The sequence below is a fragment of the Trichosurus vulpecula genome, chromosome 6 (genome assembly GCF_011100635.1).
Source record: "Trichosurus vulpecula isolate mTriVul1 chromosome 6, mTriVul1.pri, whole genome shotgun sequence".
NCBI lineage: Eukaryota > Metazoa > Chordata > Mammalia > Diprotodontia > Phalangeridae > Trichosurus > Trichosurus vulpecula.
In genome coordinates this window covers 816,072-828,265 of record NC_050578.1, presented here as the reverse complement: position 1 = coordinate 828,265, position 12,194 = coordinate 816,072, and positions in this window count along the sequence as shown.

Genomic DNA, 12,194 nt, shown 5'->3' with positions numbered 1-12,194 from the left:
AAACCTACACGACATAATGCTGAGTGAGTGGAGCAGAGCCAGGAGAACATTGTACACAACCACAGATATATGGATTCCGTGAAGACCAACCCTGACCTACTTCGCTCTTCTCAGCAACAAAAGGTGCAAGGACAACTCCAGGGGACTCATGATGGAGAATGCTATCTTCATCCAGAGAAAGAAATGTGAAGTTTGAATACAGATTGAGGCACACTTCATGCTCACCTTTTTTCTCCTCTTTTGTTTTTGTTTTTGGGTTTGCTTTTTTTTTTGGTTCTGTCTCTTCTTTCTCATGATTCATTCCATTGGTCATAATTCTTCTCCACAACCTGACTAGTGTATAAATTAATTCAATGTGAAGTTATTCATGGTAGTTATATGAGATTCCATGCCGTCTTGGGGAGGGAGGGGGGAGGGAGGGAAGAAAATCTGGAACTCAAAATTATGTAGAACCGTGTGTGGTAAACTAAAAATAAATTTAAATTAAAAAAAATTGTTAAGTAAAAAGTAATTATAGACTGAAAAAAAAAGAAAAGGAAACCAGAATCTTTAGTGATGGCTTTATTAATCATGAAACCCTCTTGACCATTGCTTCCTTCTCTAGATAACTGTTCTCTAATAATATGTATTAGACTCTTTCCAAGAATTGAGTGAGATCCATCTCACTGACCTATAGATTGCTATTCCAGATTTAGAGATAAACACTTCTATAGTGTGCAATCCCTTTATTTTACAAGTGAAGAAACTGAGGAAAATAACTTCTTTACTCAGGCATTTAATGCTCTCCACAAGATATCTCCCTACTACCTTCCAGAAGTTTGTCACATTATTTCCTTTCATCTCCTCTTCAGCAAATTTCAGCTCTACCAAATTGGTCAACAAGTTCTTTTTAAATTCAGCATCCCCATTCCTTCAGCTGTGTGTCACAGTCTCACTCCCTTCCTGGCATCCTGTATCTCCTCATCTCTGCCCTTATGAACTCCAGTGTTCAGCGTTCATTGGAGGCTCAGCTGTAGAGCAAATGCCTATGGGAACAATGCCCTTCTGCCCTCACACCAGATTTGCAGTATCCTCTCTATCCTTAAGTACCACTCTTTATTTATTGGTGGGCAGTTGATATACCACAGAAAGATATAAACTCCTTGGGGTAAAGAGTGTTGGCTTTTGAGCTCTTCATCCTCAGGACCAAGCAGAGTGCCTTTATCTTTTTTTCTATTCAGTCATCTAACACTGATTAAATACCTACCTGTGTGAGCATTGTGCTAAGCATTCTTCAGGACCTGTGTTTTCATTGATGTGGGAAACACCCTGGGAAGAAGGAATCTCTACTCCTGCAAGTGGACAACCTCTCTACAATTTAGTTTAGAGAGTTGTCTGGGGCACTAAGTTAAATGACTTGCCCAGAGTCACAAAGCCAGGATGTGTCAGAGATTGGACTTGAATGCAGATCTTACTCACCTGCATTCTTGCCTCTCCTGTATAGCTCTGTAGTAATGGTCAGAAAGACATAGATGAGTGAATGAGGGAATAAGTGTGTGGGGGGAGATCTAATCTCGGATTTCATCAATGTAGGGAAACTCCCATTGGATTACAGGACCAATGCAGGTCAATGTTTTCTTTGTAACTTCTAGGTTAGAGAGTTGCCTGAGGCACTGAGAGTTTAAGTGACTTGCCCAGGGTCACACAGCCAGTGTGAGGCACAGGATGGCCTTGAACCCAGGTCTCACCATCTGAAATCAGTTCTCTAGCTCCTCCAGCTCCCTGCCTTTCATTCCTACTATCCCATGCTGCCTCTTGCCTGTTTGTTTCATAGTAATAGTTATGTTTTAAATCAAATTTGACAAAGTCATGGAATGACAGCTTTGACTATCATCCAGATGGATTGTCCCAGTGGCAGACATGAATTGGCTGCAGTTCCTGGGGGAAAAAAAGCACCTGAGAATTTTTGTTGTTTGGGTTCAGTGTCAAATGGCAGTAGTAGGGGCTGATGTGGCCACTCTATCTGCTAGCAGTTTGCTGTGGCTAGACAAGTGCTTGAGGCTTTGTAAAGTATCTAGTAGATATTAGCATCACTTCCCCACAGCAAGCCTATGAGGTGACTACTACATATGAGAAAACTGAGGGTCTGAGTATTTGAGTGACCCGGGGCCATTACAGCTGAGCCCCAGAGCCCAGGAGAGCAGGTCTTTGCTGACTCAGGGACCAATCCTCTTCCCATTACATCTGAAGGTGCATTAGGGGAGGCCCTGCAGCTCAGATGGTGGGTGCTCAGCATCCAGTGACACTGTCCTGCTGAGGCCACAGATGGAGAGCTTCTTGTATTAAGTTCTTGGTGACACAGAACATCTTAGCTGAGCTCCAAACACATGGGAAAGCATCCCAAAGATGAAGACCAGTTTGATGAGGGGCTTCGAGGCCATATTCATTTGGAGGAATTAGGAGTGTTTAGATGCGAGCAGCAGAAACTCAGGGGAGTCATGAAGGTTGTCTTGGAGTATTTGAAAAGCAGTCACGTGGAAGAGCCATTACACTCATGATACTTCCCTCTGTCTCGATCAGTCTAAAGTCACTGCTTCTATTAACAGCCTGATTATATAAGCTGATATTTGTTTTGGAAGGACAAATATTTCCTTCTTTTTTAATTTAATTTTATTTTTTTAATTTAATTTATTTAATATATTTAGTTTTCAGCCCTGATTTTCACAAGAGTTTGAATGACAAATTTTCTCCCCATTTCTACCCTCCCACCCACTCCAAGATATATTCTGGTTATGCCATTCCCCAGTCAGCCCTCCCATCTGTTACCCCTCTCCCTCCCCTCCCCCTTTCCCTTCTTCTCTTGTGGGGCAAGATAAATTTCGATGCCCCATTTCCTGTGTATCTTCTTTCCTAGTTGCATGCAAAAACTTTTTTCTTTGTTGTTGTTTTTGAAAGTCTGTTTTTAAAACTTTGAGTTCCAAATTCTCTCCCCTCTTCCCTCCCTGCCCACCCTCCCTAAGAAGGCAAGCAATTCAACATAGGCCACATGCGTATCATTATGTAAAACCCTTCCACTATTCTCATGTTGTGAAAGATTAACTATATTTTGCTCCTTCCTAACCTATCCCCCTTTATTGAATTTTCTCCCTTGACCCTGTCCCTTTTCGAAAGTGTTTGTTTTTGATTACCTCCTCCCCCCGCCATCTGCCTTCCCTTCTATTGTCCCCCCTTTTTTATCTTCTTCCTCCTTCTTTCCTGTGGGGTAAGATACCCAATTGAGTGTGTATGGTATTCCCTCCTCAGGTCAAATCTGATGACAGCAAGAATTACTCATTCCTCCTCACCTGCCCCCTCTTCTCTTCCTAGAGAACCACTTTTTCTTGCCATTTTTATGCGAGATAATTTACCCATTCTATCTCTCCCTTTCTCCCTCTCTCAATATATTCCTCTCTTATCCCTTAATTTGATTTTATTTTTTTAGATATCATCCCTTCATATTCAACTCACACTGGGCCCTCTGTGTGTGTGTATGTATGTGTGTGTGTAGATATATATATATATATATATATATATACACATACATACACACACATATATATACACACACCTACATATATACATACATAGACACACATGTGTATATGTATACACACACACACACACACACACATATATATATATATATATGCATATTCCTTTCAGCTACTATGATATTGAGGTCTCATGAATCATACAGATCATCTTTCTATGTAGGAATGTAAACAAAACAGTTCACCTTTAGTAAGTCCCTTACGATTTCTCTTTCTTGTTTACCTTTTCATGCTTGTCTTGATTCTTGTGTTTGAAAGTCAAATTTTCTATTCATCTCTGGTCCTTTCACTGAGAAAGCTTGAAAGTCCTCTATTTTATTGAAAATCCATATTTTGCCTTGGAGCATGATACTCAGTTTTGCTGGGTAGGTGATTCTTGGTTTTAATCCTAGCTCCATTGACCTCCAGAATATTGCATTCCAAGCCCTTCGGTCCCTTAATGTGGAAGCTGCCAGATCCTGTGTTATCCTGATTGTTTTTCCACAATACTCAAATTGTTTGTTTCTGGGTGCTTGCAGTATTTTCTCCTTGACCTGGGAGCTCTGGAATTTGGCGACAATGTTTCTAGGAGTTTTCTTTTTGGGATCCATTTGAGGAGGCGATCGGTGGATTCTTTCAATTTCTATTTTACCCTCTGACTCTAGAATATCAGGGCAGTTCTCCTTGATAATTTCTTGAAAGATGATATCTAGGATCTTTTTTTTGGTCACGGCTTTCAGGTAGTCCAATAATTTTTAAATTATCTCTCCTGGATCTATTTTCTAGGTCAGTGGTTTTTCCAATGAGATATTTCACATTGCCTTCCATTTTTTCATTCCTTTGGTTCTGTTTTATAATATCTTGATTTCTCATAAAGTCACTAGCTTCCACTTGCTCCAATCTCATTTTTAAGATAGTATTTTATTCAGTGGTCTTTTGGACCTCCTTTTCCATTTGGCTAATTCTGCCTTTCAAGGCATTCTCCTCATTGGCCTTTTGGAGCTCTTTTGCCATTTGAGTTAGTCTATTGTTTAAAGTGTTGTTTTCTTTAGTATATTTTTCAGTATTTTTTGGGTCTCTTTTAGCAAGTCATTGACTTGTTTTTCATGGTTTTCTCGCATCATTCTCATTTCTCTTCCCAATTTTTCCTCTACTTCTCTAACGTGCTTTTCCAAATCCTTCTTGAGCTCTTCCATGGTCTGAGACCAGTTCATGTTTTTCTTGGAGGTTTTTGGTGTAGGCTCTTTGATTTTGTTGACTTCTTTAGGCTGTATGTTTTGGTCTTCTTTGTCACCAAAGAAAGATTCCAAAGTCTGAGACTGAATCTGAGTGCATTTTTCCTGCCTGGCCATATTCCCAGCCAACTTACTTGACCCTTGAATTTTTCATCGGGGTATGACTGCTTGTAGAGCAAAGAGTACTTTGTTCCAAGCTTGAGGGAATGCACTGTTGATTTCAGAGCTATTTCTATACAGCCAGCTCTGCCACCCCAGCACTCCACCTTCCTCAAGAACCACCAACCCGGATCTGATGCAAATCTTAAGCAGGCTCTGCACTCCTGCTCTGATCCACCACTTAATTCCTCCCACCACGTGGACCTGGGGCCAGAAGTAGCTGCAGCTGTAGTTCTGTAGCTGAACCTCCCCCACTGCCCCTGGGGCGTGGCCAAACTGCAAACTCTGTCCCCCACAGCTTTTCCCACTAACCTTTTCTGTTGTCTCTTTGTGGGTTAAGAAGTCTGGTAACTGCCACAGCTTACTGATTCAGGGCATTAGGGCCTGCTCCAGCCTCCTACTGGTCTGGTTGGTCCTGCCTCCACCCATGCTGAGCTCCACTCCCTTCTGCTCCATGTGCAATAGACCTCATCCAGCAACCAATCAGGCTGTCCTGGGCTAGATCCCTGCTTCCCTCTGGTATTTTGTGGTTTCTGAAGTTCTAGAATTTTTTCAGAGCCATTTTTTTATAGTTTTTTGGAGGGACCTGGTGGGGAGCTCACTCAAGTCCCTGCTTTTCAGCCGCCATCTTCAAATGTTTCCTTCTTTAGAAAGCCTTTCCTTATTCCCCCAAGTCCTGTGGATTTATTTTGTGCATAACTTGTGTGCACCAATCTGTGTATGTATTGCATCCATTCCCTCCCCCCTCCCCCGCAATGATCGAAGCTCTTTGGGGTAGAGACCATCCCTTTTTATCTTTGCATCCTCATGGCTAGAGGTGCTTAATGAGGTTACTTGTTGGTTGAAGAACCGAAAAGGCAAATGACTTAGCTTCCTGTATTGAGGAAACACCTATGATCCAATTGCCTCGAGGGCAGAGACTATTCATCCTTGCTTTTCCATCTCAAGGCTTTGTACATAACATGTGGGTATTCAATTAAAGTTTACCTAATGGAATTGAAATATTTCCTTCTAGTGGAATCAATTTGCAAGAATTAATGGCTAAAATCCCTCAAAATCAGTGACTCCTTTTTTTGATGCCCCCTTCCTTACCCTACCCATGGGACCTTCTGCAGTACATAGCATCATAAAGAGAATGGAATGGAGTGGAATAATGGAGCTCAGAATTGAAATTGGAGATCTTGACTGTTAGTAAGGGGCATTTGATACCCTAGGTTTGTTGATGTAATAAGTTTTATTAAGACACTGATGTATAATAAGGTGTTGGTGCCCAGTGATCCATTTATGAGGTACCAACAGGTCCCTTGAATGAATTAAAGGGAGTAACTTCATTGGAGGAGCAAATCAGTCACACCTCTAGAAAGCTATGCCCTGGGGAGGGGGGCAGTGCAAATCCAGAGTTACTTTGTGGAATATTCCTCTTTCTAGAAATGAAGAGACAGTTCATCCTTTCTTCTCTACCTGGGCCATGCTGCCTAGCAGCAACCCACTCAGAGGGAGACACTCCACCTTATTGTGAAGTTATACAGTCCTTTTTATTGGGGGGGGTTAGTCAGATGTGCAGTTTGAGAAATGGGAACCTTGGAAGACAAGAAGAGAGCCAGCTATGAATTCCAAAGAGAGCTAGACCTGGAACTTTGAGAGTTCACTAGAAAGAGCAGCACACGTTGGGAACTCAAGTCATCACCTGACCCATGAAAGAAGCTCAATCCAAGGAAATTGAATGAAAGTTCTTTGAAGAGAAAAAGGCCCTGTCGTATCTGGAATTGGGAGGTGCTTTGACCACTGGTGTTCCCTATCTGCATACACCATTACCCAAAGTGTAACACCCTCTTTGGACTACCTCCCCAGGTAAAAGTTACTACTCTTTCATTCTAAAGTACTTTTGTGGTGTTATATATAGATCATGAGGCCCCACCAGTGTGTTTCACCTTAACAATTAGCTGATTAGCATAATTAACTCTTACCAACAGTATTTACTAGGATGTCTGTGCTTGGAACAATATCTTTTATATAGACCAGGGTAGTTTTGCCTTTAAGCAATACTAGAGACTTTATTATCTCAAGGGACTAAGATGCCACTTACACGGATTAAAGGTGCACTAAATCAAAAAGCCAACCCATAAGGAGAGTCTCTCTCGCTCTCTCTTTCCCTCTCTCTCTCTTCCTCCCTCCCTCCCTCCCTCTGCCCGTCCCTCCCTCTCCTCTCTCTCTCTCTCTCTCTCTCTCTCCCTCTCTCTCTCTCTTTCCCTCTCTCTCTCCACCTCTGCCTCTCCCTCTCCCTCTCTCACCAATTCGGAGGCAGTAAATCTGTTCTCAATTGATAAAACAGCATAGGAAAAAATAATCTATGAAAAAATTCCTCAAAACCATGGGGTACACTTTCCTTCAAATACTCACAATATCTATTAGTGGGTTGATCTCATATTTAGAGTATAATCATTCTAAGGATTCACATAAGACAAAGGTAGTTGACAGCTTCTGAAGTCCTGGGAGTCCTTTTTCTTTGCAGAGTTTATGTATTGGGTTCTCAGTCCCTGGTTCCATTCCTCAAAATTGCTTCCTCCTTCCTTCGAGGGATGTCCTTTCTTTATCTATGTCTTATCTGCAGGGTGCTGTGATTTTCTGCTTCCTGATGATGGGGCACAGCATCCCCTACCAGCTGAGTGGCTCTACTTCAAAGTAATATGACCAGTTGGGGAAGAAAGGGAGAGAAAAACCCTCCCTTTTCCACCACAGAGTGATAATTCTCTCTGGATCCCAGTTATTCCTTTCTTTCTTGCTCCTGGCTTGAAAATTTTTTTAACGTTAATGAACTGTTTCTACTGAATGGGTGTCTCTCGCTGGATGTTTTGCTGCTGGATGACATGACCCATGGTTGGGGTCTGGGGTGGGGGGGAAGAAACATCCCTTCTTCCCTTCCTACAGGGTTAGACATGGTGAATCTGATAAATGGAGAGAAGTTTGGAAAGATTTACATGAATTGATTCAGAGTAAAGTAAGTAGGCCCAAGGGGGAATACGTACAATGATGATGACAGCTTAAATGGAAACCACAGAAAATTAAAAATGAATGTTGCAGATTTACAAAAACAAGCATAGATGCACATATACACACACACAATCACGCACATGCATGTGCATACATGTACATACACAGGCATGCACTAAAAAGGACAAATACCTAAGAATTAGGTATCTACTCTCTTCTCTTGCAGAGACTGAATGCCTTTGCATTGCTTAATAGTCACCTACTTGCCTCCTGGGCAGCCTAGTGAAAGAAGGGCCCTCGGAGATTTAGGGGAATCAGAGATTTAGGGGAATCAGATTTCTACGTGAATGGGGAAAGAACTGTGTGGTTTTAAAGGGCTTTGTGTATATGACAAGGCTTTTTAAGAATTGTTTTAACATTCTTTTTTGAAACTTTGAGTTCCAATTTCTCTTCTTCCTCCTGCCCCTCTTCATCTATTGAGAACCTTGACAATAAAATATCAATTATACATGTGAAGTCATGGAAAACATATTTTCATATTAACCATGTTGAAAAAAAAGTTTCAAAAGCAAGAAAAAATTAGGTGAAAAAAGTCTACTTCAGTCTCCACTGAGAGTCCATCAGTTCTCCGTCTAGAGGTGGTCAGAGTAGCTAAGGCTTTCAGTTGATCATCATGATAACATTGCTATTACTGTGTGCAGCATTATCCTGGTTCTTTTCACTCCACTCTTTATCTTCAAGTAAGTCTTCTCAGGTTTTCTGAAACCACCCTTCTCATCATTTCTTATGGCACACTGGCTTTCATTACAATCATATACCACAACTTATTGAGCCATTCCCCCAATTGATAGGCATCCCATTAATTTCTAATTCTTTGCCACCACAAAAGGCTGCTATGAATACTTTTCTGCATATAGGTCCTTTTCATTTGAAAAAAAATCTCTTTTGAATGCAGACCTAGTTGTGGTGTTGCTGGGTAGAAGGGTATGCAGTTTTATAACTCTTTGGCATAGGTCCAAATTATTCTCCACAATGGTTGATATAGTTCACAGCTCCACTAACAGTGCAATAGTATCCTGATTTTTCCACATCTCCTCCAGCATTTACCCTTTTCTTTATCTGTCATGTTAGCCAATCAGATACATCTAAGGTGGTACCTCAGAGTTGTTTTCATTTCTCTAATCAATAGTGATTTAGAGTATTTTTATGAGACTATTGATAACTTTGATTTGTTCTTTTGAAAACTGTGTGTTCATATCCTTTCCCCATTTTGAATTGGAGAATAGCACAATTTGATATATATATATATATATATATATATATATATGTGTGTGTGTGTGTGTGTGTGTGTGTGTGTGTGTGTATGTGTATATGAGAAATGAGGCCTTTTATCAGAGAAACTTAGTGTAAAAATTTTACCCATTTCCAATTTTCCTTCTAATTTTAGCTGTTTTGTTTTTGTTTGTGATAACCTTTTTTTTAAATTTCTGTGATCCTCTGTGTCTTGTTTGGTCATAAACTTCCCTCATCCCTAAGGTAAATTTTTCCATACTCCCCTAATTTGCTTATATCGTGCTTTATGTCAAAATCACATACCCATTTTTGGCCTTATTTTTGGTCTCTGGTATGAGATGTTCTGTGCCTAGTTTCTTCCAAATTGTTTTCCAGTTTTCCCAGCTATTTTGGTCTAAGGGTGAATTCTTGGATCTTTGTGTTTATTACACACTAGACTGCTTTGGTCATTTACTACTGTGTATTGTGTTTCTAATCTAGTGCACTGATCTGTCACTTTATTTCTTAGCAAGTATCAGATTGTCTTGATAATTGCTACTTTGTAATATAGTTTGAAATCTGCTACTCCTAGACTGACTTTCACATTTATTTTTAATTTATTTCCTTGATATCCTTACTTTTTCTCTTCCAAATAAATTTTATTATGTAATTCTTTGGTGGTTTTATTGATATAGCATGAATAATTAAATTAATTTAGGCATAATTTTTGTTTTTATTTTTACTATATTGTCTCAATCTGTTCGTGAGCAATTACTTTATCTACCGTTACTTAGATCTGTCTTTGTGTGAAAAGCATTTTGTCATTGTGTTCATATAGTGCCAGGTACACTTCCTGGTATTTTATGTTGTATGCACTTATTTCAAATTGAATTTCTGTTTCTATTTCTTCCTACTGGGTTTTGTTGATAATATATAGAAATGTCAATGCATTAGGTTGGTTTGTTTTATATCTGACAAACTTTACTAAAGTTGTTCATTGTTTCAACTAGTTTTTTTAGTTAATTCTCTAGAGTTCTCTTTAAAAACAAACCCTATCCACACAGAGTGATATTTCTGTTTCCTTGTTGGCTATTTTTATTCTGATTTCTTTTCCTTGTCTTATGGCTATAGGTAGCATTTCTAATGCAATATCGAATAATAGTGGTTATAATGAACATCCTTGCTTCACCACTAATCTTATTGGAAAGGCTTCTACTTTATCCCCATTATAGATAATGTTGGCTCTTATTTTTAGGTAGATACTACTTACCATTTTAAGACAAGATCCATTGATTCTAATTTTTTCTACTGCTTTCAATAGGAATGGGTGTCGTATTTTGTCAAAAGGTTTTTTTTTCTGCATCTAATGATATAATCATGAGATTTTTGTTGTTTTGTTATTGATGTGATCTATTACACTGATAGCTTTCCTGATATTGAATCAACACTGCATTCGTGGTATGAATCCAACCTGTTCTTAGTGTACAATATTGGTATCTACATTCTAGAATTTTATTTAAAATTTTTGCATTAATATTCATTAAGGAAATTGCCCCATAGGTTTTTTTTCTGTTTTTGTTTCCTTAGTTTAGGCATCAAGGCCATATTTGTGTCACAGAAGGGATTCAGTAGGACTACTTTATTTTTCATGTAGTATTAGAATAGATTGTTCCTTAAATGTTTGTCAAAATTCACTTGTAGATCCATTGAGTCCTGGAAAATTTTTATTAACATGCTCATTTAAGGCTTGTTCAATTTCTTTTTCTAAGATAAGTTTACTTAAATATTCTATTTCCTTTCTGTTCTGACCAATTTACGTTTTTAAGTATTCACTCATTTCACATAGATTATCAGTTCTTCTGGCATATAATTGGGCAAAATAACTGCTAATAATTGCTTCAATTTTATCTTCATTGGTGGTGCATTCAACACTCTTCATTTTTTTAAGTGAGAAAATTCCACTTTAATTTGGACTCAGAGTACTGTTTCAACAATCTGGCTAGCAGCTGTTGTGGGGGTGAAAGACCAACACAAGCCCAACAACAAGAATGCTACCAGCACGCTGCAAAAGCATGGGTTCTTTTGATCTGCTTTAGTAAGGAAAGCAATGTTAAGGGGTTGACAAGCTTACTTTAATTCAGCATACAAATATCATTCACTTAGTTCAGGGGAAAAAACCAGCACCCTGAACTTCAGAGCAAAATACAAACAAAGTACAAACATCGACAGACAGACCTTGTCTGATTCAAATTCCAATACATAGTTGTCAGAGTTTAACAAAGTCCCAACATCCGGGTTACGAGCTGGAGGGCTCTTAGCTACAGCTGCCCAGAGTCTCCGCATCAGCTCACCAGCACGAGTGAGAGCCCTCCTCAAATGTCTCTGTCTTCTCTTCTTATAGCATTTTAGACAACATCAAACATCATCTGAATGACCAGAACTTAGGCTCCTATGATTGGCTCTTGAGTCAGCACCTCCCCTTAGGACCCTGGGAGGTTCACGCCCACATCGGCTTAGTACCTAATAGGGGTTTGGGCCTGGGGCTTAGCATCTAGTAAGACTCAATGAAATACACTGAATTACTCAACGGAAACAAAAGCAAAACTCTTCAAGGGCACTTGGTTGAACTAAGTGCTAAGAGCCCATTTTGCTTACCAACACAAGTACATCAGTTGTCTCTCCAGATATGGATAGTGTGAGAAACATGGTTTTGGGGATCACTGGACTTCCTAGGCAAGGCCAAAGTCCTGAGGAAGAACCCTGTGATAATCCCTAGGGAAGGCTGTACAGACCACAGGACTCCCAGAGGAAGACCAAGTGGTAGCCATCCCTTAATCTGTGTGGATCACAGGGCCTCCTAGGGGTCAGACCCTAAGGAGGACCCAAGTGACGGCCCCTTAGGATGGCAGTAAGATCACAAGGCTCCCAAGACAGGGCCGGAAGTCCCATGTGATGTCCCCTTAAGAAGGCCGTGCAGACCACAGGGTTC